Consider the following 24109-nt stretch of genomic DNA (forward strand, 5'->3'; position numbering starts at 1 on the left):
GGGGCTTCAGGGTCCAACAGGACAGGGTACAGCGGATCTTCCTCAGGGCCTTCCGGACAGTTTGAGAAACTCGGCAGACCCATTTATTTGCTAGGGTAAGGCTCAGCTTTGCAACAACTTCAACTACACCGTCTGCAATTACTACCAGTGCAGGCTGCTTCATGTTTGTGCCAGTCGTTTCAGGGCTCATCCCAAAACTGCCTGTCCTATCAAGGCATCCAGTTCCTCCTGACTGAGCCGGATCAATGTCCCCAGGTTGGAGTTCTGGGTGGGTCACCACCTGTCCCCGGCTCTTAGGCGGTTCCTGGTCGATGGGTTTTCTGAGGGATTCCATATGGGCCTGGTCTAGAGCTGGGCAATTTTCAAAAACAAATCTGCGATTTTTATTTTTTTTATTTTTTTATGAACAATGTGCTGGTCCCGAGGAGTTTTTAGGCGAGGCCACAGCTTCGGCCTAGTCCACGGCAGACTAGGCCGAAGCCTTGCCTAAAATCTCCTGCTCACAGCTCCTCAGGACTGGCGCGGTGTTGGCGCTGGACCTGGAGAGCTGCAGGCAGGAGTTTTTAAGCGACTAGGCTGTAACCGTGGCCTCGCCTAAAAACTCCTGCCCGCAGCACCTCAGGACCGGCGTGGTGGTGAAAAAAAAATCTAAAAAAATTGATTTGCTTAAATTTTGAATCAATTTGACCTCTCAGTTCGATTCAAGATTTAAATAGATTTTTTTCCCCAGCCCTAGCCTGATCACCCTTCCTTTACAATCATATGAATGTGCCAATTTGTTGTCTGCTGCCTCCAATGCTGGGTTAGTAGATGAGTTGACTAAGGTGTTTGTCATTGGGCCTTTTTTGCATCTGCCATTTAGCATGTGGAGGGTGAACCCCATTGGTGTCGTCAAAGGTAAATTTTCTAATAAATATTGGTTAATTTACGATCTGTCGGCTCCTCATTCATCACCCGTTCCTAGTTTAATTTCTGTTATACCATCTGAGGTGTTCTCCTTGCAATACTCATCAGTTGACTCAGCCATCCAGCATATCTTACAATAAGGCTGGGGCACCTGGTTGTCAAAGGCTGACATCTAGGATGCCTTCAAACTCCTCCCCATCATACCATCTCTCTGGCAGTGCCATGGTTTCAAATGGCGGGAGCAGTTTTACTTTGCCACCAAATTGACCTTCAGATCCAAGAGCAGCCCTTGGCTTTTCTATACGTTTGTGTCTGCACTGGGTGCAGTTGGGTTTTGTCTTCACAGTTGGGGTGGGCAAGGTCATTCACTACTTGGATGACTTCTTGCTACTTGAAAGCCCGGCACAGCCTCCCAAAGATCTCGCTACTCTCATTGAGTTGTTTAGGGATCTGAATGACCCCTTGGCTACCCACAAGATCGATGGGCCTTCCACCGTGATCACCTTTCTAGGGATAACCTTGGACACTGTCTGCATGATCTGTATTTTTCCGCAGGACAAGCTGGTCAGGATCCGCGCGATCATTTACAGTTTGGTCAGGTCCCCAGTGTGCTCTAAGAAAGAGTTATAGTTTCTCTTAGGCATGTTAACTTTGCCATGAGGATCATGCCTCAGGCCAGGTCATTTGTGCCCAGGCTCCTGGCTCCCCTTTCGCTCTCCCAAGATGCTGAATCGGTGTTGCAGTTGCAGGCCAACGCCAGGGCTGATCTACTGATGTGGGATCAGTTCTTGAGTGAGTGGAATGGGATTTCCATGTTCATTCATCCACCTACGACAGCCTCTCCCAGGCCTACGCAGGGCCTCTCGCCCGGTCAGTTCATTTCACGTCAGGATTTTGATTGGGGTTTAACCCGAAACAGTTCTCGGGTCACTCTTTCAGGATTGGGGCAGCATCCACGGTTTCCAAGCATTGGGGTACCTTCTCATGTCATCAAGTACATGGGAAGCTGGCAATCATCTTGTTACAGTCGGTACATTCCGGATCCCCACGTGGAGTTCAAATGTGCTTTTGCCAATTTGTTGGATTATTTATTGTGTTGTTTTCTTTCAAATTCACTTTCTGTACCTAGTTGGGGTCTCTTTGCCCTCTTTTAAGCATACTCTCATGGGCGGCCATGGCACACCTCAGGTCGCCATGGTTGGGGTTATGTTCGCTCCAGCATCCAGACTCTGACTACAAGTTAGAAGGCTGGCCATTGGCTCACCTGTATTTGTAGGAGTGTGGGGCCTTATATTCCCCCCCCCTTTTTCCCTGCGCTCTCGTCGGCGCGTATTTCTGGGTTCCCGTCCACCCAGTCCCCCATTTTATTTATTTACAGTCGGGGTATGCCCTCTTTGAAGCATACTCTCAGCGGCGCCCATGGCACACCTCCAGTTGCCATGGTTGGGGTTACGTTCGCCCCAGTATCCAGACTCTGGACTTTACTGGGGTTATAGCTGAAGCTATTGGCCATTAACCCAGTATTTTTATTTTTAACCAGTGACTGGCTTTCTCATGAAAGTGGTCAGAGTGGCAAATTAGGAGGAGGGGTTGCGCCTGAGAAGCGATCCAACTCATTGCTGGTAAAGGTTACCCGTGATCAGACCATCTCTGATTGCCTCATGACATCACTTCCAGTCCAGGGTGGAAGTAAACCATTTTTTTAAAAAAACAAAAGATCACTTTTTTTATCTTTAAATGTAGAGGAGAGATTTGGGGTCTTATTGACCCCAGATATCTCCAAAAACAGAACCTGTCATCCACTATTTCTATTACAAGGGATGCTTTCATTCCTTGTAATATGAATAAATGTGATCAAAAAGAAAAATGAAAGGGACAGTGTAAAAATAAAATGATAAAAAAAAATTGAAAGCGCCTCCATCCCTCCGTGCTCGCATGCAGAAGAAAACGCATACAGAAGTCATGCACGCATATGTAAACAGTGTGCAGCGCACTACACATGTGAGGTATTGCCACGAACGTTAGAGCAAGAACAATAATTCTAGTGTTAGACCTCTTCTGTAACTTTGCACATCCACATGGATGCTGTGGCTCTTTGTCCCCCTGTGATTTACTTTGCAATCTGTTTACCTGTAATCCCAGCTAGCACATCCAAATGTGAGAGGAGGCACATTCCTCGGGATGCTTTAGTATAAAGAGCTCTCTCTGCACTGCCAAGCTGTGAGCCCCCGAATACGTCAGCACAATAAAATGTGCAGGGTCTGGCTTCTACGGGGGACAGTTTTCCTGGAGAGAGAGCTGACAGCAGGCTGGCTGAGCTGTTTATAGTGATATTGGAGACAGCCACTCGCACCGGCAAGCATTGTGTATGTGGTTTTAATGTGATATCCTATTTACATATGTGAGTGTATCTCTTATTATTGTTATAATAAAATGTGACACAGTAAGTAAGCACTATGGCAGTGTAATTTTGAAAGAGATCTATTCATTCCACACACGCTTGGTTTTTATTGTAGAGGAGAGATTTCTGAGAGTGATCCGAGGATCCTGGATTTGATTAAAAAGCGCTCCTGTGACCTTTGTTGTGCGGGTCATTCTATTCTTAAAAGGTGAGGGTGTGCCCAAAAGGGAAAATCATGTTGGAAGTTTTTTCACTTACACACTAGCTTACAGAATTCAAATAAGAAATATCTCGGTGGATCGTAGCTTATGCTTTATTGCAACCTTTTTTGGCACCGGGGACCGGCTGCGTGGAAGAAAAGTGTGGCAAGGCCCGGGGGGGTTAAGCGATTTTTCAGAGGTAATTTGTCGAGACAGTGGTTGGTGCTGGCGCTTCAATCATTCTGACACCATGGTTGTTATGGTGTCAGGATGATTGAAGCACATTATTTCTATTATTACATTGTAATATAAAATGAAATAGTTTACCATAATGCAGAATCAGTGGGAGCCCTGAACGTGTCACTTGCCATGCTGCCTGCCACCAGATGCAGATTGTCACTTGCCACGTCGCCTGCCACCAGATGAGGATGACACTTGCCACGCTGCCTGCCACAAGATGCAGTTTGTCACTTGCCATGCTGCCTGCCACCAGATGAGGATGTCACTTGCCATGCTGCCTGCCACCAGATGAGGATGACGCTTGCCACGCTACCTGCCACTAGATGCAGTTTGTCACTTGCCATGCTGCTTGCTACCAGATGAGGATGTCACTTGCCATGCTGCCTGTCAGCAGATGAGGATGTCACTTGCAACGTTGCCTGCCAGTGCCACCAGATGTGCCACCGCATTGATAGCAGCAATGGTCCATTCACCACAGAGGCAGGCCTCTGTACAATGGTTGGTTCTAAGTGAGGGCAGGAGAGGGGTGATGCGGTGTGGGCGGTGAGAAATGACGTCTCTCTGCCCGCCGCACCTCAGTCATTGAAGAGGCCCGCGCTATGCGGGCGCAAGAGAAGGTGATGCGGGGGTGGGCGGGGAGAGATGTTATCTCTATTTGTGGGAAGAAAATGATAAAAATTACTCCTGTGCTATCACTACAGGTGAAAGTGTAATATATATATATATATATATATATATATATATATATATATATATATATGGAAAGGCCAGTATGGTGGCCTGGAATTATGGGTGGAGCCCGGTGGTGTATATAACCAGCCCGTTCGCCTGGCTCCCTCGTCGGTTCCGGTGCGCGATCTCTGATACGTCAGAAATCAAGGGCCGACTATCCACAAGACTTTACAGTGAGCCGGGTTCGTGAGTTCCACGTTTTCGTCCGCCTCGTGTCGACAAAGCCTTGTCGTTCGTCAGCGTCCGCCTGGTTGCCGTCTGAGTCGCTATACTCTAAATCGAATTTTCCGTTGTCGTACAACACGTCTGGGCCGGCTGTCGCAGGTAGGGCTTCGGCACCCTTTTCGTTCATGTGTTATTTAGTCACGTAAACTAGATTCTTGAACTCACGAACCACTCACTTAGGTTACACGAACGTCTTAACTTATATTCGATACCTCATGTCACTACCCCTTCTTCGAAGAAGTCGTTGTCACCTTTTCGGTACTTGTCGTTCGTGCCGACAGGCACTTCGTTTCGTAGCACGTCATTGCTAAACCGAACGACTCATTTCGTCGTGTTCGAATCGATCGAACCGTTTCGAAAGCACAGCTGTCTGCTTGTCACGCTAAATTGAGCAGTCCGGGCAATGTCAATCTCAGGTTGTTCAAAAAAAAAAAAAAAAAAAAAAAAATCATTTTTCATACCGTTTGTACTATGTCCGTCAGGTCATTTCTTTCCATGTCAATCATTGCAGTCATTTCAATCTTGCCAGTCGGTTATGTCGAATCATTTCATTTTCTGCCACTTCTAACCATGTTATCATTTCTGTCACTTACCACACTCCGATTCGAATCCCGTCGCATCTCCAACGCACCGATTCGCTTCGAAGTGCCCCAAGGTTCGCCCTCATTTCTGTACATGCTCCAGAGACTGAGTCACTCGCAGGTTCAAGCATGGTCCTTGATTCTAGTCTTTGTCATGGCATATCATTTCTGTCACTTATTACGCTCCAACTCGAATCCCACCGCATTCCTTATGCATCGATTCGTTCTGGTGCGCCCAGCTGCTACACCTCATTCCAGTACCCCCCCCCTTGCCTGAGCTCCACGTGGCAGGCTCCCCCCCTGCCTGAGCTCCACGCGGCGAGGTCCCCTTCCCCCCCCCCCCCTGCCTGAGCTCCACGCGGCGGGGTTCACCCCCGCCTGAGCTCCACGTGGCGGGGTTCCCCCCCCCCCCTGCCTGAGCTCCACGTGACGGGGCCACCCCCCGCCTGAGCTCCACGCGGCAGACCCCCCCCCCCTGCCTGAGCTCCACGTGGCGGGCTCCACCTCCGCCTGAGCTCCACGCGGCAGGCCCCCCCCTCTGCCTGAGCTCCACGTGGCGGGCTCCTCCTCCGCCTGAGCTCCACGCGGCAGGCCCCCCCCCTCTCTGCCTGAGCTCCACGTGGCGGGCTCCACCTCCGCCTGAGCTCCACGCGGCAGGCCCCCCCCCCCCCCTGCCTGAGCTCCACGTGGCGGGGTTCACCCCCCTGCCTGAGCTCCACGTGGCAGGGTCCACCTTCGCTTGAGCCCCACGTTCTATGTGCAAGTTGCGTTAGAAACAAAAAGGAATAAAAAATGGGGAAAGGGAAGGAAAGGAAATTTTGCATCTGCGGCGCAACCAAGTCACGTCTCTGTCGCCATATGCACGTTATTCTAAATTCAGTTGTCTGCTCGTTTTTATGTAGCTTGTTTCAGTTATGTCTTCCATCACATTTCAAGTCTTACCTCCACTATTTAGCTAGACATCTCTCTGCAGGTATAGGAGTCTCATACAAACTCACCTTCATCTCCTCAGATCAGTCGAGTTTTCAGTAGGTCCAACCTGCACCGGGTCGGACGGTGCCTCCTTAGGTTCCGTATAGGAGAAAAACCCGGACCCTAGGATTAATAGGCTCACCAAGCCTGGATTTTGCCACCATGTCCCAGGCTGGCAGCGAGGACTTCACGGCTCCGTTGTCCCCGTCTCTCGTCTCAGAGAGCGGCAGCCAAAGGTCCTTCAGATCATGGACCATTCCAAGGCTGACAGCCGAGTTGAGGCGTAGGGGTGTACCCTTCCCAGCTACAGCCAGAAAGGCCGAGCTCTTCAGGCTCCTTTTTCCTCCCCCAGCCGCGGTCGAGGATATAGCGTCCAGCAGGCCTCCCTGGGCTCTATCGCTGCTTCCATCACGCAGCTTCACACGCTGGTGTCATCCCTGACGACCTCAATGTCAGAGGTTCAGAGTCGGGTGGCCCTCCTCGAGACCCGCCCAGTTGTTTCTCCTCCTACACCAGCTTTACAAGCAGTGGAGAACACCAGCGCAGGTACCCCCGGGTGTACACCAGTAGTGTACCCTTCTCATTTAATATCAGCCAACATCAGGAAGGACATCCTAGAGGGAAAGGACGTCAATCTGGCTTCACTCCTGATATCCATTCATGAGCTGGCAGAAAATAAAGCTTACACTTGGGGGGACGTGTCGGTGGTCCTCAAAGCCAAAGACCCCAGGCTGGACAGGAAGCTTTCAGTCACCGAGTTCACCTTGGCCTTCGGCATGCTGAGGGATGTCATCTGCTCGGCCTCCCCCGGCAGGAGGGAGGAACTGGATCGTTACCTCCACGTAGTAGTTGACCTGGGGTACAAATACGGCGGTTTTGCATTTTATGACTATCACCGCTCCTTCTCCGCTAAGGCGGCCGCCAGGCTCTCCCAATTTCAGACACCTACGGATTGGAGTGTCTTGGACACCGAGTTGTTCTGTCGACACTTCGCAGGGCTGCGGTCTCCTCTTTGTGCCATTTGCCAGTCGGCTACTCACACCGCGACTTGGTGTGCCAGCTCAGTGGCAACCCCAACCGTAGACGGTCCATCGACCTCAGGCACTGCCCAGGCCCTACCGGCGCTGGTACGCCTGCCGCAGACGGATAAACTGGGGCGCCCGGTCAAGACCTTGGGGGGCGCAGCCATCTGCAACAACTACAACAGTGGGTCGTGCAATTTCAGCCAGTGCAGGCTGCTCCACGTATGCTCACGATGTAATAGAGCGCATCCCAGGCTCATGTGCGAGGTCAAGCAGGCTAGAAAATCTTGACTAAGCCGGGTCAACGTGTCGTGGCTCAGCGTCTACCTCGCCAATCATCCCACCCCCTCACTTGCCACCTACCTAGTCCAGGGCTTTACTCAGGGCTTTCATACAGGACTTATTTCCCTCCCTCACCTTACACACGAGTGCCAGAACCTGCGGTCAGCAGCCACGGACGTGCAAGCCATCGACCAGCTATTACAGGCAGAGCTAGACCGGGATTTCATCATAGGCCCTTTCACGAAGCCCCCATTTAACACCTGGCGAGTCAGCCCTATTGGGCTTGTCAAGGGCAAGTTCTCCAATAAACTTAGGTTGGTCTACGATTTGTCAGCGCCTTATTCTTCCTCTGTCCCCAGTCTCAACTCTCTTATCCCCTCTGAGGAGTTCTCCCTTAAGTACGCGTCCGTAGACATGGCCATCCAGGCCATTCTCAAGTCAGGCACAGGAACATGGCTCTCCAAGGCCGACATCTCGGACGCCTTCAAGCTCCTTCCTATCCACCCATCTCTCTGGTGCTGGCATGGCATCAAATGGAGGGAGCTCTACTATTTTGCCACTAAGCTAACCTTCGGGTCCAAGAGTAGCCCCTGGCTCTTCGACTCGTTTGCGCAGGCTCTCGAATGGATCTTGCTGCACGTAGCCCAGTGCCAGGGAGTCATACACTATTTGGATGACTTCCTGCTGGTCGAGTCACCTGGCTCCCTTCCAGGGGATTTGGATAAACTAAGGGTGGTCTTCAATAACCTTGACGTCCCGATTGCTGAGCACAAGGTGGAGGGCCCTGCGCAGGCAATCACCTTCCTCGGGGTCAGCTTAAATACCAGCACTATGCAGGCCAGCCTCCCCCCGGATAAACTAAGCCGCATCAGGTCGGTCATGAGGGACTTCACCCACACCAGAACTTGTACCAAGAGGCAGTTACAGTCCCTTCTCGGTATGCTTAATTTTGCCATGCGCATCATCCCTCAAGGTCGCGCTTTTATATCACGCCTGTTAGTCCTACTGTCTCATTCACAAGACCCGGAGCATATCCTCAGCCTGGACCCCGCAGCTATAGCTGATCTTGCCATGTGGGAGGAATTCCTGACGTCCTGGAATGGTGTGTCCCTATTCATTCCCTCCGTGTCCTCCTCGTCACCGCAGGTCGTGACCGACGCAGCGGCCTCTACAGGTTTTGCGGCAATTTTTGGCCACCTCTGGCTCGCAGCCCCTTGGCCTCCTCAGATACTGGCTATTCCGGGCTTCACCGAGACGTCCTCCCTATTCGAGTTGTACCCCATCGTAGCCGCTGCCCATACGTGGGGCCGCAGTTGGTCCGGTCAAACAGTGACCTTTTCAACGGACAATCTCGCCACTGCGGAAATCATTAACAAAGGCAGGTCCAAGTCTCTGGAGATTATGTCCTTCCTGCGGCGGCTGGTCCAGCTCTCGTTATTGTTTCAATTTAATGTTCATTGTGCCTTTATCCCCGGTAAATGTAATCGGGCAGCGGACGCCCTCTCCCGCTTTAACTTAGTTTCCTTTTTCGATCAGGTGCCCGGAGCCGGACCAACGTCAGCAGTTATCCCGGACTGGTCTCAACTGACCCTGGATTAACCCCTCACCTAGTAGCCGCGACGCAACTCATCAATCACTCCCTCGCAGACAATACCCGCAAGGCCTACCAAACAGCCTGGAGGGCCTTTAACCGTTTCTTAACGTCTCGCTCCACAGAGACCTCCCGGGTCAAGCAAGTTCTGGCCTTCATTGCCCATTGCCACTCGGACTTGGCGTTATCCTTCAACACGATCCGACTATATCTGGCCGGGGTACAACATTTTACGTCCCTCCGGGACCCTGCTGAACCCTCCTTGTTCACTTTTCACGCCATTCGGGCCGTCATGCGTGGCATCCAGAAACGCCAGCCTGCGGCTTCCCTCAAACGCCTGCCTATCACAGGAGACGTTTTCAGAAACATGTCCGATATTCTGGCCACTGCACCTTTCGGACTCCACACCAGTACCATTATACAAGCAGCCATACACCTGGCCTTCTACGGCTTCTTGCGGCCAGGCGAGTTTACCTCCAGCAGCCCCTCAGCTCGCACGCTATGCAAGCACCACCTGGTCAGGCACGGAGACCATTTCATCCTACATATAGCAGTATCCAAGACGCAGCAGCTCGGCCCAGGGACGGACATACATTTTTATAAAACTAACAACCGCTGGTGCCCGGTCGCCATGCTCACCCGCTTGTTGACCCTTCTGGCCGATCAACCAGGAACTGGCCCGCTTCTGCCATTCCACGGTAAGCCACTGAACGCAGCCCAGTTCATGGAGCATGTCAGGATACTCCTGGGCATCCTTCACCTCAATCCGGCTCACTACTCCGGACATTCATTTCGGATCGGAGCGGCTTCAACTGCCTCCCGCCAAGGGGTCCCGGTCCACGTTATCAAAAAGTTGGGTAGGTGGAAGTCCACCTGTTTCGCCCGTTACATACCCAATCCGCAAGTAGAGATGGCCCAGGCCTTTGTCAAGCTCACCCAGTAACAAACTTGAATCAATAAAGGCATTTCCCTACCTGTGTGTTTTTGCCCCCTTATTTTGGTATACCCTACATTAGGCCAGGGCACACTTTCAGGTCCGGTTCAAGTAAGCGAGTTTGTGTTAACCTTGTTTGTCATCCTTATCCGTATCGGTCAGAGGGCTCTGGGCCATAAATGGAAAGGCCAGTATGGTGGCCTGGAATTATGGGTGGAGCCCGGTGGTGTATATAACCAGCCCGTTCGCCTGGCTCCCTCGTCGGTTCCGGTGCGCGATACCCACCCACCCATCCCCTGTCAAGGGCATTTCTCAAGCATTTTACTCCTCGAGCGAGTACTCATTTCACTTCATTTCATTTTCATTTCATTTATTACTCATTTCTCTATCAAGGGTATGCCCCCTTATTTTGGTATACCCTACGTTAGGCCAGGGCACACTTTCAGGTCCGGTTCAAGTAAGCGAGTTTGTGTTAACCTTGTTTGTCATCCTTATCCGTATCGGTCAGAGGGCTCTGGGCCATAAATATATATATATATATATAATAAAATATAGATGAGTAAATTAAAACTTTAACTGCTGCAAGCACCGTTGGGTGACTCCAGAACCAAGCATAAACAATATTAGTGAATGGTGCTGCGCTGTTAAAGTAATACAAAGAATGTAGTAACGTAAGTTGAAATGAAACCCAAAATTAAAATCCAACTCTAATATAAACCTTATGTCATTTCTAAAGTGCAACAGTGAAGTACTCAAAAATGAACACAAGATGGCAGTAAAACTCCAAAGTCTACTGCATAAACCTCCTTAAAGTGGTTGTAAACCCTTACAAACCACTTTGACCTACAAGTAAGCCTAGATTAAGGCTTACCTGTAGGTCCAAGCAATATCTCCTAAACCTATATGGTTTAGGAGATATTTGCCCGAAAATGGGCACCGCTGTCTACGGCGCATGCGCCGTAGACAGCGGCGCGCAGGCGCACTGAGCGCGGCAGTTCCAAGAATGGAGCTGCCGCATTTGTCGACTCCCGTGCGGGAGTGACGTCATCGCGGCTTCGCCGAATGACAGCGGCGGAGCTGCGAGACGCCACCAGCAAGATGGATGCGGCGGACTACAGGGGACAGCGGCGACTTCGCTGGCTCCTGTGTCAGGTAAGTGACACATAATGGGCTACTATGCGATGCATAGTAGTCCATTATGCTTTACCTTTGCAGGGAAAAAAAGAGGAAGTAAACTCATCAGGGTTTACTTCCTCTTTAAGTTGCAATAGTGAAAAAATGTCTAGTGCAAATAAGCAAAGCTGCAAAATCACAATCTTTTGGATTTGCTTATTTGCACTGGACGTTTTTGTTTTTTTCATTCACTAATAATCTGGCATTTTTGACAATTTTTAGACAGATTTTCACAGATTGGTGAACCTCTGCCCATTTTTATTTCTGAGACACTCTGGGGCTGATTTACAAAAGGTTTGCACCATGATGCGCAACAGGCGTTTTCGTATTCACAAAACATTTGCGCCTGTAACACATTTACTAATAGCATGCCGGTGCACGGGCGGCTGCGATCTGTGCGCCGCTATAGACCTGGCGCACGGCAGCTTCAACTCAGAATTAAAAGAAGCTGGAAGTGCCAATATTATGGGGGTGATGTGAGGAAGTATAGATATGACTGTCCAACTAACAATTATGCCCAAAATAGAACGGAAAAGTAACTTTCTCTGAGCAAGCTTGCTGCTCCTGCAAATACACTTGGAACTGCGCTAGGTCAATTTATGCACTGCGCATGCCCAAGCGGCATTTGCGCCCATTCAAGTGCTCTGGTTCACTGCGCCGGCAAAATCTTAGTAAATGTCAAGCCACGTAGATTCATTTGCATAAATTGAACAGGCGCACCTCTCAACTTGACTTTTTTTTTTTTTGCGCTGGTTTACTTCTATGTTTTTTTTAAGGCTATTTGCACACAGGTCATGTTAGCATTAAAAAAAATGTGTGGGGGTCCCCCAAAATTCCATACCAGGCCCTTCAAGTCTGGTATGGATATTAAGGGGAACCCCGCTCCCCCAAAAAAATGGCGTAGGGGTCCCCCTCAAAATCCATACCAGACCCTAATCTGAGCACGCAACCTGGCAGGCCTCAGGAAAAAAGGGGGGGCGAGAGCGCGCCCCCTCCCTCCTGAACCGTACCAGGCTACATGCCCTCAACATAGGGAGGATGCTTTGGGGTCCCCCCCCCAAAGTACCTAGTACCTTGTCCCCATGTTGATGAGGACAAGGGCCTCATCCCCACAACCCTGGCCGGTGGTTGTGGGGGTCTGCGGGGGCTTATCGGAATCTGGAAGCCCCCTTTAACAAGGGGACCCCCAGATCCCAGCTTCCCTCCCTGTGTGAAATGGTAAGGGGGTACTTTACCCCTACCATTTCACCAAAAAAGTGACAAAAGTGTTAAAAATGACAAGAGGCAGTTTTTGACAATTCCTTTATTAAAGTCTTCTTTCATCTTTTCTTCTGCTCTTCTTCTCTTCATCCTTCGGTTTCTTCATCCTTCGGTTTCTTCCTCCATCTTCTCCTTCCTCTGATCCTCTTCTTCTTGCTTCGGTGTTTTTGTCGGTATCTTCCTCCACAGCGTCTCTTCTTTGTTCTCGGGCTGCACCGCGCAATGGGAGGCTCCCACTGTTTGACGCCTCTCTTCTTCTGACGGGTCTTATATAACGGAGGGCGGGGCCACCCAGTGAACCCCGCCCCCTCTGATGCAGGGAACTGTTGCTGCCATCAGTTTCGAGATGACTTTTTTTCCTTAAAATGGTACATTTTCTTAGTTTAAACATTTGATATGTTTTCTATTTTCTTTTGTGAATAAAATATGGGTTTTTGAAATTTGAAAATCATTAAATTCTGTTTCATGTAGATTATACAGTGTCCCAACTATCTACAAGATTCTGCAAGATGGCCACAATAGAATTGCCGACTTTGGGCAAGCAATGGACAACAAGCTTTGAAAGGACATTGCAGGGACCCTCGGTTATGCTGGTAAGTCACGTTTTGCTAATTATGAGGGTTATTTACTAAAGGAAACTCCACTTTGCACTGCAAGTGCACTTGGAAGTGGAGTCGCTGTAGGGGGACATGCAAGGAAAATAAAAAGCAGCATTTTAGCTTGCACATGATTGGATTATAAAATCAGCAACGCTTCCACTCATTTCAGGTCTACCCCTTAGATTTAGAGCGACTGCACTTCCAAGTGCACTTGCAGTGCAAAGTGGATTTGCCTTCGTAAATACCCCCATGTCAGCGCTGTATGTATATGTATGAGTAGGGGTTCATCATCTGTTACCAGAGAGCTTCTTTAACCAGTTCCCGACTGCCTGCCGTACATATACTGCGGCAAGGCGGCTCTATTGCACTGTCAATAGCCACTGAGGGGCGTGCGTGCGTGCGCCGCCAGAGGCGCAATCACGTACTAATTGGCTACAGGGGAAGCCAATCAGCAGATCCGGTGGACACGATGTTCGCCAGCCACCCACGATTGCACCCCACAGAGACAGAATGTATTGATGTAAACAAGCAGACCGTCGATCTAGTGTTTCTGCTAATCAGGAACACGGATCACAGTGTAAGGCCTCTTTCACACTGGGGCGATGGGTGCGTTGTCGCTATTCAGCCGCTAGCGGGGTGCTTTTACTCCCCCCCCCTCCACCGCTTCTTCACTGCTCCAAAGATGCTGCTAGCGGGACTTTTTTTAGCGTCCTGCCAGCGCACTTCTCCAGTGTGAAAGCCCTCGGGAGACACAGATGCAGCTCTTTCAGGGCGCTTTGCAGGCACTATTTTTAGCGCTGCAGCTCCTGAAAAGTGTGAAAGGATCTTAATGCAGTGAGCCCATCCCGCCCACAGTAAGAAAGTACGAATAGGGAATAGGCTTAAGCCTTTGATTGCCCCTGATGTTAACCCCCTCCTTGCCAGTGTCATTTATACAGTGTCTGTGCATATTTTTAGCACTGATCACTGTAATATCACTGGTTCCCCAAAAAAGTGTTAGGTGTCCGATCTGTCCACCGCAATGTTGCAGTCCAGCTAAAAATCACTGATCATCGACATTACAAGTAAATAAAAAGGCCATAAATATATCCCCTATTTCTCTTTCGTTCATTGACGGACACAGTTGCAGTAATCTTGACCGCAGGGGTTATTACGCCACCTTCAGGAGAGGACTAGGCCGAACATCTAATACTTGTAAAAACAACAGAACTTTACAGTTCCGCCCAGGGAGCGGTCGCTCTGGTAATAACCCTTTAGCCTGCTTCCTGCAGCTCAGTTTTTTTCTGCCTAGTGAAGAAGGACCTAGGCTTCCTGCCAGGACCATCGGTCCTGGGGATTTTTGCCTTTTTAAGATCCTGTGATTTGCTATCAACAGCCGGCTGGATAATATAGATCCTTATAGTCTCCCCAGCCTGGCCATCAAGCGTGTGCAGACCCTAGCTACGCCCTGGGTCGGCCACGACATGCCCCTCAGGCTCCAGGGGTGGCCGGTGAGCGCAATCCTCCGGGGGCATACATGACCGGACTACCGATGTCTTTGTCACAGTGTGCCATGGTGTGGGTCTGTGATGGGATGTCCCCAGCTCGTCCGGATAGTAAGTACAGCTCTTCCTGCCTCGGTGGGATTGAGCAGCTGGGCATTCCCTGGGAGGTTGATTAGGTGGTCCCTCTCCTCCCTCTCTTCTCTCCCTGTCCCTACTTTACCACCCCCCTCTGTGGGGGATGCTACAAAACTGGGCTGCTGAGCGGTGTGTGTACCTGAGCCAGGGGTCCTCCGGGGGGCTTTGATCCTGGATTGGGGGCTGTGCTGGCTGTGCCCCCGTGATTTTTCTCCTCAGCACTGTTTCCTGTACCTCAGAACAGCGCTGTTTTTTTGCTCTGGACACCTGGGAGTTGACACTGGACGCAGGCACCTGTAACAGCACAGCGCAGCACTTGTCGGGGTGGTGAGTCCTGTGGTGGGGGATCTCAGTCTGCAGCAGCTAGAAAGGTGGGATTGAGCACCTTGTCCTAAGTCCCCAAGGGTGGCAGACAGGGTGGGTCAACATAGCATCAAAAACTGGTGTTTCTTCCCCAGATCTCCCTGCAATTGCAACCGGCTCGTCTACAAACAGTGCAGTGCCTTTGGACGCTTTGTCGGCGGTCCTTAAAACGTTCGTTGCCAGGGTGGAGGCAGTGTGCGGGCGCAAAGGTGGTAAAAAACGGCCCCTGCCCCCCCATCCTCCGGGGAGGGTTCTGACTCAGACTCTAGCCCTGCAGTGACTGGCGGCCCCTGCTCTGATGTGTCAGAGGACGCTGACTAGGACTGATTGGACAGTGAGGATGATTCCCTGTCCAGGTCCACGCAAGACAAAGCGCTAGTTGGAGCACTTATTACAGCAGGATCGTCTGCTGAAGTAGCGGTCCCTTTTGGGTCCTGTAAGCCAGCCCGTACACCTAAGGTGTTTCCGTATCTGACTTATTTCGATAAGTTCATATACAAGGAATGGGGAAGCCCGTATCAGACCTTTTTGGTCCCAAAAAGAATGGCGGTGTGTTACCCCTTTGAGGGGAGACTTCTTAAGAAATGGTCGGCTTCCCCAGTCGTGGAACCCCCGGTATCCAGGTTAAACAAAGTAACCACAATCCTGGTAAAAGGGACTCCTGCATTTAAGGACCCTACCGACAGTAAGGCAGAGGCAGTGGCCCGTTCCCTGTTTATGGGGGCGGGGTCAGCAATACGACCAGTACTGGCCACAGCAGTAGTGTTGCAGACACGTACTGAGTGGGCAAAACTATTGCACTGTGAATTGAAGAAGCAGCTGGCCTCTCCTGTCTGCGTGGAACTAGCAGACCAGTTAGTGCACAGCCTTAAGTAAGTCTGTGACGCGGCCCTTGCTCTCCAGAGCGTCAGTTTCATCAGTGGTGCTGGGGCGCCTGATTTGGCTGAAATGCTGGTCTGCGGACCAGGCATCTAAAAAAGCCTTGACGGATTTACCCTTCCTTGGTGAGTGGCTATTTGGAGCCTCACTGGATGACATTATTAAGAATGTCACAGGTGGGAAGAGCACAGTCCAGGAAGAGTAAGGAGCAGGCAAGAGCCCTCATTTTCCGCTCAAAAGAGGCTTTTTTGCCCACCCAGGACTTCAGCAAAACGCTCCCAGTCCAACAGGGTGACTACTAAGGGACAGAAGTGTCCCTGGACTCGCAAGCCTGCGACAAAGGTGCTACCGCATGAAGGCTTGCCCCCGCTCGTCACTCGGGTGGGGGGTTGCCTTTGGGAGTTTGCAGCCCGGTGGGTCTCTCGGCTGTCCAACCAATGGGTCTGCAAACTGATTTCATGGGGCTACAAGATAGAGTTCCTCTCTTGGCCACCAAACTGATTTTTCCCTCCAGCAAACCCTTACTCCCGGCTTGGCGGGAGGTCCTGTTGTTGGCAGTAAGGGACCTGCTAAGCCGCGGGGTGTTAGAGCCTGTTCCAGAAATGGAAAGGTTTCAGGGGTTCTATTCCAATCTGTTGTCACCAAAAATGAAGGGGTACGTCCAATCTTGGACCTGAATGCCCTCAATTGCTTTGTGAAAGTACAGAGGTTCAGAATGGAATTAGTTTGCTCCGTAGTCGCTGCACTCCATCAGGGGGACTCCCTGGCGTCTTTGCACATCCAGGACGCGTACTTGCACATACCTATATTCCTTAGGCATCAGAGGTTTCTGAGATCTGCAGTAGGGGGAAGACCACTACCAGTTTGTGTCTCTCCCCTGTGGCCTGGCTTCAGCACCCCGAGTCTTTACCAAGGTATTGGCTCCAATTTTGGCGTTGTTGCGGCAACATAGGATCGCAATCGTGGATTACCTTGACGATCTCCTTCTGCCTCAGAATTAAGGGAGGATGTGGCGATCACCATGCAAACCCTACAGGAATTTGGGTGGGTGTTGAACTTCAAAGAGTCGGTATTCGTGCCGACCCAGCGTCTGGAGTACCTAGGCCTACTGCTGGACTCCGTGGAAGCGAGAGTTTTTCTCCCTTCAGACAAGATGCAGACTCTCAGAGCCGCGGTGAAGCGGTTGATGTACCGCAGGTGGTCGTCGTGTTTCTGAATGCGAGTTCTGGGCCTCATAGTTGCCTCCTTCGAGGCGGTACCGTATGCCCAATTTCACACCAGTCTTGCAGAAGGAGATATTGTCAAAATGGGACAAACCTCCGTTATCCCTGGATTGGCAGATTCGGGTGAGCCAGTTAGTCAGGGACTCTCTTCTCTGGTGGCTGAGATCTCCGGCCCTTCGGTCCGGGAAATCGTTCCTGCCTCTTCATTGGACGGTGATCACAACAAACGCCAGCCTGACCGGCTGGGGTGGACTACTGGGAGTACAATCGACCCAGGGTCTCTGGTCGAGGGAAGAATCCCAGCTGCCGATCAATGTGCTTGAGCTTCGAGCGATCAGGCTATGCCTCTCCACATTATCGATGAGACTACGCGGTTGTCCGATCAGAATCCAGTCAGATAATGCCACGGCAGTGGCATATGTCAACCATCAAGGAGGAACAAGAAGCTCGGCTGCAGCATGGGAGGTTGCTCACATCCTTCGGTGAGCAGAGCGACACGTACTGGCCCTGTCGGCCATTTACATCCCCGGAGTAGAAAACTGGCAGGCAGATTATCTAAGTCACCAGATGCTGGACCCAGGAGAATGGTCACTGCATCAGCAGGTGTTCAGGCTTCTTTGCCTGCAGTGGGGCACACCAGATGTGATCTTCTGGCCTTTTGGCTCAATCGAAAGGTGAGGAGGTTCGTGTCCAGGACAAGAGATGCTTGGGCGGCCGCGTCAGACGCGTTAGTGGTCAAACTGTTACCACGTCTGCTCCGCAGAGTGAAGGCCGAGGGGATTCCAGTAACACTGGTTGCCCCAGATTGACCTTGGCGTCCTTGGTACGCCTGGTGGCGGATGCTCCTTGGTGGATGCCGATGCGAGGAGACCTGCTGTCACAAGGTCCGATACTCCATCCTGCTTTACCATCGCTCGTTTTAACGGTATGGCTGTTGAAAGCCAGGTGCTAAGGAACCAAGGTCTTTCGGACTCGGTAATTTCCACTATGCCAAGGGCATGCAAATCTTCTTCTCAGAAGATATACCATCGTACGTGGAAAGCTTATATCTCCATGTGGGAGGAGACATCCATGCACCTATTCGGTGTCCAGGATTCTGCTGTTCTTACAGCATGGAGGGGACCTGAAGTTGGCCTTGAGCACCATCAAAGGATAGATATCAGCCTTGGCTATTTTTTTCCAATGACCCCTGGCGTCTCACTCATTGGTGAGCACCTTTGTGCAAGGGGTCAGGCATGTAGTCCCTCCGATGCGTCCACCCCTACCTCCGTGGCATCTGAACCTGGTGCTATTGGCGCTTCAGAAACCGCCGTTTGAGAACATCAAGGAAATTCCCTTGTTGACTCTTTCTCAGAAAGTGGTCTTTCTAGTGGCTATTACATCTGCCAGGAGGGTTTCTGAACTGGCGGCCTTGTCTTGCAAGTCACCCTATCTGGTTATAAACTAGGATAAGGTGGTGTTCGCATCCGCAACATTATTTTCTGCCGAAGGTGGTTTCGGCCTTCCATTTCAATGAAGACATTGTGTTACCATCTCTGTGTCCTAAGCTGACACATCCTAAGAAGGTGGCCCTCCATTCCCTGGATGTGGTCTGGGCTCTAAGGGTATATCTGTCTGCCACGGCTCCCTTCCAGAATTCGGATTCTCTGTTCGTTTCGGTGGCTGATCTGAAAAAAGGGCTGGGGATCTCGTTGACCACAATTTCCAGGTGGATCAGACAGATTGTGGTCCAGGCTTATGCCTTGAAGGGACATGTGCCCCCTTTCCTATCACGGCCCATTCTACCAGGGCAATTGGGACCTCTTGGACCTTCTGACATGAAGCGTCAGTCTCTCAGGTCTGTAAGGCGGCGACTTGGTCTTCCGTTTACACTTTCACAAAGTTCTACAAAGTTGATGTAAGAGCATCTTCTGATGCTTGCTTTGGCCGCAAAGTTTTGCAGGCGGCCGTGTAATGTTGCAATTTACACTCTTTCTTCTTGTTACAGAAAGTTACATTTAACTGTCAATGCATTCTGATGCATATGTTGACCGCAAGTTCTGATGCAGTTGGTTCAGGTGGTGATTCTTCCGTTGCAAAGCACCTCTGGTTGTGGGTGTAGTTATGTTGCTGTTCCCAGCCCTCGTTATGACACTGCTTGGGGACATCCCTACGGTCAAGATTAATGGAGCTGTGTCCATCAATGAACAAAAGAGAAAATAAGATTTTTATACTCACCTTTTCCTTTTCTCTGAAGTTCATTAACGGACACAGCACCCTCCCCTCCTATTGGTTTGCGTTATACTGCTTGTTGACGTACTGAGCTGTAGGAAGCATGCTGAGGGGTTATTACCAGAGGGACTGCCCCCTGGGCCGGAACTGTACAGTTCTGTTGTTTTTTCATATGTATTACATGTTCTGCCTAGTCCTCTCCTGAAGGTGGCGTAATAACCCTACGGTCAAGATTAATGGAACTGCGTCCGTCAATGAACTTCAGAGAAAAGGATTTACAGGAGTACAAAATCCTATTTTTTTTAAATGCAGCTGCAGGGCAAGAAATTCTTTGATCATCTATGAATGGAGGTCTGTGTATTGATCATGAAATTCATTGCAAAGCAACATACACACATTAGTGCATTACCAGTCAATTTTTCAAGGCAGTGCTCCTCCTATACGAATGCATTGCATTGCATCACAATGAGGGGGAATGCTCTTCCATACATTGTGGTAAAATGAGACTCAAAAATACTGCTTTTGTTAAAAAAATAAAATAGGACTGCTTTGGAGTGAATGTGCTCCAATACAACCCCAATTCCAAAACGATTCTCTTGCACACAGAGATTTCTCTAGATTCTTGTAATTTTTTGATAATAATATGTAAAGTAGATGATGTTATATTTAAAGTCTTTGCAATTTCCATTGAGGAACAATATTCTGAATGTGTTTAACATTTTTTAGACACAGCATTTCACAGATTGTTGAACCTCTGTCTGTCTTTATTTCCAAGACGCTCTGACTCTCTAAGATGCTCTTTTTTTATAGCCAGTCACGTTACTGATCTCTGGCCAATTCATTGCAAAATGTTCTTCCAGCTCTTCCTTGTTAATACCACTTGCTTTGCCAGCTTTTTGATGCCCTGTCCCAAGTTTTTTGAGACATGTTGCTGCCATCAGTTTCAACAGTGTCCCAACTATCTACAAGATTCTGCAAAGATGGCCACAATAGAATTGCTGACTTTGGGCAAGCAATGGACAACAAGCTTTGAAAGGACATTTTAGGGACCCTCGGTTATGCTGTCTCAGAGGTAAGTCATGTTAGTCTTGCTACCTACGTCAGCGCTGTTTATATATGTATGAGTAGAAGTGCATCATCTGTTACCAGAGAGCTCCTTTAATCATGTGGACCAGCACGCTGGTAGCTCAGATGCTCTTGTAAGAAAGCTGCAATTTTCTGTTTTTCTGGCTTCTTACTGCCAAGCAATAAAATCTATTTTTTCTTTTTTTTTTTTTTTTTTTTTTTTTTTTATTCTAAAGCTTGTTCAATTTACATTTTTAACAAAAAATTACTGCTGGACAGTGTGGCTTTCGTTCTGGGTGGATGTTATATGACGGCTTCCCAGAACGGCTGCTCTCGCGCTAGGTGCTGCGATAACGGCCACGCCGTGTTGCTAGGACATGATGCGACCCCGATCTGCTGCTCTTTGACCATGTGATCGGCTGTGTCCAATCACAGCCACGCACATGTAAACACGGAGATGCCGGTAATCAGTGCTCCTCGCCTCACACTGACAGAGTGTGAGGAGAGGAGAGCCGATCATCGGCATCTCCTCACCGAGGACATCTAGGTGTGTAATCAGGGCACTGATTACAATAAAGCCCCACCAGTGCCAGCAATGAGTGCCTAAAAGTGCCAGCAATCAGTGGCCATTAGTGATGCCAGTCAGTACTGGCTATAAGTTCCTCCCATCACTGCCCACCAGTGCCGCCTATCTGTGTCACCTATCAGTGGCCATAAGTGCAGCATATTCACACAGCCTATCAGTGCCGCCTCATCAGCGCCAACCAGTGAAGGATAAAAATTACTTACGGTAGTTTCTGTCAGTAAATTTTGTAAATAGGAAAAATGTTTTTCTTTTTCAAAATTTTCTGCCCTTTTTTTTTTAAGAAGGAAAAAATTTAAAAAACAGAAGTGATTAAATACCACCAAAAGAAAGCTCTATTTGTGTGAAGAAAATGATAAAGATTTCATATGGTCACCGTGTAGCATGACCGCGCAATTGTCATTCAAAGTGTGACAGCGCTAAAAACTGAAAAATGGCCTTGGCAGGAGGGGGGGGGGGGGTGTAAGTGCCCGGTATTGAGGTGGTTAAATAACTTTTTCTAACTGTGACATTTAGAAAAAGTGGGCTTTGTAATAGATTTAACACATCTAAAGTTCCAAGACAACAAATCTTCTGTATCCCTTCACACTCGTGTGTGGGCTTCAGCGGACTTTTTCAGCGGACTGTCTGACGAACAAAGTCTTACGGAATTTCCGTAATTTTGTCCGTTCAAACTTGGTTTTGTCCGTCCAAACTTGGTTTCAGCGGACAGTCCGCTCGTGTGTAGGCAAGTTGGACGGACTAAGTATGGCGCATGCTCAGAAAGGATTTACACGGCCGAAGGTTGCATTGCAGTGTATAGGACGTCGTTTTTCTAGTCCTGTCGTACGTGCTGTACACGTCATCACGCACGCTTTCAGCAGACTGTCTGCTCATCGTGTGTGGTCAAGTCCGTTCATTCAAATTTTGAACGGACTGTCTGTCGGATTGTCTGACGAACTTAGTTGGGCAGACAATCTGCCCGTGTGTACGCGGCCTAAGATACTCGTTTTATAGCCAATCATGTTACTGACCTCTTGCCAATGAACCTAATTGGTTGCAAAATGTTCTTCCAGCTCTTCCTTTTGGTGCTCTGTCCCAACTTTTTTGAGACATGTTGCTGCCATCCGTTTCAAGATTACGTTACTTTTTTCCTAAAAATTTTATATTTTCTCAGTTTAAACATTTGATTTGCTTTCTATTTTCTATTGTGAATAAAATATGGGTTTATGAGATTTGCAAATCATTGCATTCTGTTTCATGTAGATTTTACAGTGTCCCAACTATCTACAAGATTCTGCAAAGATGGTCACAATAGAATTGCTGACTTTGGGCAAGCAATGGACAACAAGCTTTGAAAGGACATTGCAGGGACCCTCGGTTATGTTGCCTCAGAGGTAAGTCATGTTAATCTTGCGCTGTTTGTATATGTATGAGTAGAAGTGCATCATCTGTTACCAGAGAGCTCCTTTAACCACTTGCCGACCGCCTAACGCCGATGTACGTCGGCAGAATGGCACGGGCAGGCATAAGCACGTACATGTACGTGATTTGCCTCCCGCGGGTCGGGGGCCCGATCGGGCCCCCGCCCGGTGCCTGCGGCGGTCGGTTTTCGTTCGGGAGCGATCCCGGACGAGGGGACGGCCATTCATTCATGGCCACCCCCTCGCGATCGCTCCCGACGAATAGAAATCCCCGGTGACATCACTTCCTCTCCTGTAATGTAAACACAGGAGAGGAAGTGATGTATTCTCTCCTCCGTGTCGGTATTTTTCGTTCCGACACGGAGGAGAGCGGATCAGTGAGTTGCACCAACACATCCCACACACAGTAGAACATGCCAGGCACACTCACACCCCCCCTTTACCCCCCGATCACCCCCCCAATTACCCCTGCCCCCCAGTCACAGTGACACCAATGTCATTTTTTTTTTTTTTTTTTTTTTTTTTTGCATTGGTGTCATTTGTGACTGTAATAACTGTTAGGGCAGTTAGAGTTAGCCCCCTTTAGTTCTAATGTACCCCCCTAACCCCCCCAATAAAGGTTTAACCCCGTGATCACCCCCCGTCGCCAGTGTCACTAAGGCTGGGTTCACATTGCAGCGGTTTATGAGAACGAATGTGATTCGCACCGCACTGCAGTGCAAATCACATCCGATCTCTGTGCGATTCGAGTTCAGCCATTCGCCGCACCCGCCGCACCCGCCACACCCGCCGCACCCGCCGCAAATTCGCACGGGACCCTTTTTTTGGCCCGCAGCAGAATCGGATCGCATGGGTGTTCACACCATGCGATCCGAGTTTGCAGATCGCACTGCGATATGCGAACTGATCTGGGGGTGTCAGTAACATTTCACTGACACTCCCAGCAGTTCGCATAGGGCAGTGTGAACTGCCGCCGGGAGGCATGCGATGCGGGAACCCGCCGCGGATTCGCGGCGTTTCCGCATCGCTCCAGTGTGAACCCAGCCTAATAAGCGATCATTTTTCTGATCGCCGTATTAGTGTCCCAGGTGACGCTAGTTAGGCAGGTAGGTATTTAGGTTCGCCGCAGCTTTTTATAGCGCCAGGGACCCCCATATACTACCGCATAAAGCCCCCTGATTGCCCCCTAGTTAACCCTTTCACCAGTGATCACCATATAACTGTTACAGGTGACGCTGGTTGGTTAGTTATTTTTTTATAGTTTCAGGGCACCCGCCATTTATTACCTAATAAAGGTTTAACCCCCTGATCACCCGGCGGGTGTCATTTGTGACTAATAACTGTTAGGGCAGTTAGGGTTAGCCCCCTTTAGTTCTAAGGTACCCCCCTAACCCCCCCAATAAAGGTTTAACCCCGTGATCACCCCCCGTCGCCAGTGTCACTAAGGCTGGGTTCAGATTGCAGCGGTTTGAGAACGGATGTGATTCGCACTGCAGTGCAAATCACATCCGATCTCTGTGCGATTCGAGTTCAGCCATTCGCCGCACCCGCCACACCCGCCGCACCCGCCGCAAATTCGCACGGGACCCTTTTTTTGGCCCGCAGCAGAATCGGATCGCATGGGTGTTCACACCATGCGATCCGA

The 24109-nt window shown here is 49.9% G+C and overlaps 1 long non-coding RNA gene across 3 annotated transcripts in view; it reads left to right on the plus strand.

Annotated features, from left to right (window-relative positions):
- Positions 1-24109, plus strand: part of LOC143960082 (uncharacterized) — a 64096-nt gene that overhangs the window by 24453 nt on the left and 15534 nt on the right. Inside the window, exons 2-4 of one of the 3 annotated variants that reach the window (XR_013270257.1) lie at positions 12991-13112; positions 20224-20485; positions 22307-22437. This is a non-coding gene — a long non-coding RNA (uncharacterized LOC143960082). The remainder of the gene's footprint in view (positions 1-12990; positions 13113-20223; positions 20486-22306; positions 22438-24109) is intronic. The other 2 variants (XR_013270258.1, XR_013270259.1) reach the window with 2 other exon arrangements.

Source organism: Lithobates pipiens, unplaced genomic scaffold, assembly GCF_037356315.1.
Source record: "Lithobates pipiens isolate NorthernLeopardFrog02 unplaced genomic scaffold, aLitPip1_a1.2 Scaffold_8, whole genome shotgun sequence".
Taxonomy (NCBI): domain Eukaryota; kingdom Metazoa; phylum Chordata; class Amphibia; order Anura; family Ranidae; genus Lithobates; species Lithobates pipiens.